General features: G+C 36.7%; 1 protein-coding gene across 1 annotated transcript in view; it reads left to right on the top strand.

The window, feature by feature from the left end:
• Positions 1–5,000, top strand: part of Nab2 (Nuclear polyadenosine RNA-binding 2) — a 379,140-nt gene that overhangs the window by 274,922 nt on the left and 99,218 nt on the right. The gene's annotated exons all lie outside the window — the stretch shown is intronic.

Below are 5,000 nucleotides of genomic sequence, written 5' to 3'. Positions count from 1 at the left end.
TGTGCACTATAATCTTATGTTACCATGTTTGTTATGAACTGCTTATGCTTTATTATTTACCAAGATGATATCTCTTTCTGTGGTAGAGATCATTTAAAGGGTTTTGTGCAGTTTTTGTTTATTTTTGGTATGGTTGGGTGATTTCTATAAGTTTTTATTACTATATATTCATGGGACACTGATTTGAGAAATTGTTATATCTGTAATGAGACTAGAATGTAGAGGACCAAGTTTGACCAACATCAGATTTGTATCTCCTTTAAAGGCAAAGATCGTATAGTACAGGATAGATGTGATGACTGTAGGCATATGCCAGATCAAATGGTATTAGAATTTGATAAGTATAGGGTAAGAACAGAGTAGGATAAGAAGGTTAAGAAACTTATGGTAAACACATTGCTGTGTTCATCGTGTATTACTCCTACACGCTCTAAAGATTAATTCATCTTATAATGTTCATAATGTGATGTGTTTTCATTCTAGGGCTTCCATTTTTCCCTCTCCATTACAAATAAACCTTGCTTGGCATTCTCTACCAGGTAATTTAGCAGGTCCATTCCATATAGAGTTTGAGCTTTTTAAACTTGAGATAGTGTCCAGATTTGTCCAAAACATTGATAGAAACAATGACTTGACATTTCAGTTTGGAAAGTGATACTAGGCAAAGAATGTGAATGAGCCTTTCTTCAAACTTCACGTAAAATAGGAGAGAGGTGAATAGGATGGGCAAATGATTTGAGAAATTCAACATGGGCATATTAGATCAAACTTGAGTGATTATGATTTGCAAAGCAAGAGGCACAAGCAGGATGATTATACATCCAAGGAAGATTTTGAAGGCTTTTCAGCCAATACTGCTTCTTTAAACTCTGTGACTATTTAGTTTTTGCAAATTGCTCATTAGGTATGCATCTATTTAACTCATGATCAGGATACACTGGAAGTAGTTCATGCCTAGAGTGGTCCCGATTTGCATTGCATTGAAGAGTCTCTCACTTTATCCTCTAGCATCGAGTATTAAAAGGCTTAATTTCATAAAATGGAAGGACGTTGCTCCAAGTGTCATAGTTAGATGCATCCCTGTTCCCATACTATGGAAGTGCTGAACGTCTGTACCTTGCACCGTTTTGTGTAACTGCAAGAAAGTAAAATCCTACTTCCCATTGTGGGTGGTGATTGGACAATTGGACTTTCACATGATATAATTTTGTAAATATATCTTTATTTGATAAATCAATGGTAGTCATTTCGTTTCATGTCTTTGTTTTTGGAAATGCCCTGTGTCTAGGTTGATATTGGAAGAGATAGAGTTCATTCTCTGTACCATGTGTAGGGGACAGCAGTGTGATCCATGAAGCTGTTCCAGATGCAATAGTTCTCAAATAAATAAGTGACCAGTCCATTAGATTTATGAAAAAGTGTGTGTGTGATAATGATGTATAGTGTAAGAAGAAAGTTGATATTTTTCAGGGAGTATTTCAGATGAAGGTATGTCTCTAGTCTTCTTTGGCGACGAGCTCTCTAGTACTGAGAAAGAATATACAGTAGATGCAAGGAGTGAAGTTGCAGGACTTAAACTTGGATTTGCTGATTTTATGGAACAGTTTTATATGCAATATTCATGTGAAGTTACTCATGCTCTCTCTACTAGCCTACCCTACTCTAATATTTAGAAAAGTCTTAAATTGTTCCAATAATGGGATCAAAGCCAACAGATATAAAGTCTTACAGTTTGCTGATGCTATTGTTTTTCATAGTAAGTGTAAAAAATAATTGAATCTTTCAGAGCAAGTTTTGATTTCTTTTCTTTCTTAGGGGTTGTGGTTCAGTCTTTTTCTCTAGTACCTGTTTCAGTGCGATAACTCCTGATTCAGCTCATGACCTCTTGAATTCCATAGTAGAAGTGTAGATTATGCCTATAGACACATTAACTTGTGCCTTGGTGTTAGTTTTTTAACTTAGTGCTAAAGACCAGCCTTAGAGGGCCATGAGTAATGACGTGCCCAATTGTATTTCCCCTCTCTTCCTTGATGAACACATCTTTAAAAACATTAAGGGTTCCTTTCACGTAAATGTTTTTGTACTTGACATATTTTCTCTAGTTATAGAGATTACGGTAACCTACATTTTCAGGCTCATATAATTCTGTGTTAGTAATTGTTTCATTGATATAGCATTTTCTCTTATGCCCATAGTTTCCCATGCTTGACAAGGTGAATTAAAGTGCTAGAAATGGTGCTAATTTGGAACAAAATGGGACTACAGTACTATTATAATGTTATTACTTCTTGGTACTGATATGTCATTTGTCCCGACTTACATTTGGAGGTTATTATTCACTTTAGGACAATTAATTCATGACTAGGTTGTACATAACAATTCAAACCTTGCCATAGGCAAATAAAAGTGCACCCCATAGCCCTAGACTAATATTCTAGGCCTAGTCTTGGCTGTATACCGATACCTGACATTAGAGATGGAAGAATCTTCATTTTGTAGTTAAGGATGAGGGAACGGCTAATTCCCAAGGTTTTTTAATGTTTCTCAGTTCTTAAACAGCTGGTAGATATATTGTGGATTTCTTCCATAATTGATACGTATAACTTATGCTTCCTAAACTGGTATGTATACATAACTAAACTGTTACCCGGTAACAAAATTTTAGCAATCTTGTGCAAAACAGCATGCATTACTTAGCATAGGCTATACTGTAATCGTGCATAACATAACTGTTACACTGCACAATTAGCCTGGCTTCGCTTGCATAACATAGCTGGCATCTAACTCGAGTCAATATTTTCATAAACATTTGGTGGAATATTGCGCATCTTAGCCAATGGTCAATGGTACAATTTCAACCACATGCAAGCTCAACATGGTGCAACCTATGTACCATAACAAAAACAATTTTTGGTAATTTTCTGTTACATAAAAATTAATTCTATTAAGTGCTATGTCAACATGTACTTTTTAAACTAAGGCAACTACATACTGTACCTTTTGCAAGGGAGAAATTACCCTTACATTAGGAGCGACCTTTCTTTCCCTTCTCGAATGATTGTACATGTCTCGAACAGTGCGATGTGAGTTTACACAACTATATACTTATTTACATTTAGGTATTTATGTATTTGCACTCAATCATAGGCAATTTCAACTTTGAGTGGTTAACTCAACTTTATGATAAGATGAAAACCAATTTGTTTTACCATTCCACTAATCATCAAGGGTGTTGTCATTTAATTAGATGAAGGTTATCCTTCATTACACTATATTTGGAACAAAAGGGTTTTTAACTCTGAGTAGATTAAAGAAATTTTGTCAACTTAGAATTTCCGTTCACACTTTATCGGAGAATTTAGTTTCCCCTTTTAAACTGTGAAGTGGTTTCACATATCACATGTTTTCTAAGGCTTTTACTCATATTGGTTTTAAATGTCAAATGATATTCTTATATTATTTAATGTTCTTGCCTTCCAAATTTGTTTTTATTGAAACATTGGTAATATCCCATGACTCATGTCCTTCATGAGACTGGATGCTTTCCCATCGTTCACACTTTTAGGTGGAGGGAATACTTAGAAGTTCTTAGTTGTATGCCTTTGCTCCCAGTTCATTCTATGCTTCTAGATATCAAATTCCTGCAGTATATATTGAGAATAAGAAGAAGTTTTGGGAAGAAGTGAATAGAGTAAGGAAGGCTGGCCCAAGAATTGAAGAGACAGTGAAAGATGGAAATGGAAGGTTGTTTAAAGGAGAGGAGGCAAGAAAAAGGTGGGCGGAATATTTTGAAAGTTTACTGAATGTAGAGGATAATAGGGAGGCAGATATAATTGCTGTTGCAGGTGTTGAGGTGCTGGTGATGGGAAATGAGAATGAGAGAGAGATTACAATAGAGGAAGTGAGGAGAGCACTAGATGAAACGAGAGTAGGAAAAGCATCTGGTATGGATGGTGTGAGAGCTGAGATGTTGAAGGAAGGGGGTGTGACTGTACTTGAATGGTTGGTGAGATTGTTTAATATGTTTTGTGTTGTCAATGGTACCAGTAGATTGGGTTTGTGCATGTATTGTACCACTATATAAGGGTAAGGGAGATGTGCACGAGTGTTGTAATTCAAGAGGTATTAGTTTGTTGAGTGTTGTTAGAAAAGTATGGTAGAGTAATGATTAATAGGATTAAGGATAAAACAGAGAATGCAATCTTAGAAGTACAGGGTGGTTTTAGAAGAGGTAGGGGTTGTATGAATCAGATTTTTACAGTTAGGCAGATATGCGAGAAATATTTAGCAAAAGGTAAGGAGGTGTATGTTGCGTTTATGGATCTGGAGAAAGCATATGATAGAGTTGATAGGGAAGCAATGTGGAATGTGATGAGGTTATATGGAGTTGGTGGAAGGTTGTTGCAAGCAGTGAAAAGTTTCTACAAAGGTAGTAAAGCATGTGTTAGAATAGGAAATGAAGTGAGCGATTGGTTTCCGGTGAGAGTGGGGCTGAGACAGGGATGTGTGATGTCACCGTGGTTGTTTAACTTGTATGTTGATGGAGTGGTGAGAGAGGTGAATGCTCGAGTGCTTGGACGAGGATTAAAACTGGTCGACGAGTGACCATGAATGGGAGGTAAATCAGTTGTTGTTTGTGGATGATACTGTACTGGTTGCAGACACAGAAGAGAAGCTTGACCGACTAGTGACAGAATTTGGAAGGGTGTGAGAGAAGGAAGTTGAGAGTTAATGTGGGTAAGAGTAAGGTTATGAGATGTACGAGAAGGGAAGGTGGTGCAAGGTTGAATGTCATGTTGAATGGAGAGTTACTTGAGGAGGTGGATCAGTTTAAGTACTTGGGGTCTGTTGTTGCAGCAAATGGTGGAGTGGAAGCAGATGTACATCAGAGAGTGAATGAAGGTTGCAAAGTGTTGGGACAGTTAAGGGAGTAGTTAAAAATAGAGGGTTGGGCATGAATGTAAAGAGAGTTCTATATGAGAAAGTGATTGTACCAAATG

This window comes from Palaemon carinicauda, chromosome 1 (assembly GCF_036898095.1).
Source record: "Palaemon carinicauda isolate YSFRI2023 chromosome 1, ASM3689809v2, whole genome shotgun sequence".
In the NCBI taxonomy this organism is placed as follows: Eukaryota; Metazoa; Arthropoda; class Malacostraca; order Decapoda; family Palaemonidae; genus Palaemon; species Palaemon carinicauda.
The sequence above is the reverse complement of the archived record's forward strand: the minus strand, read 5'-3'. Positions and strand labels throughout refer to the sequence as shown.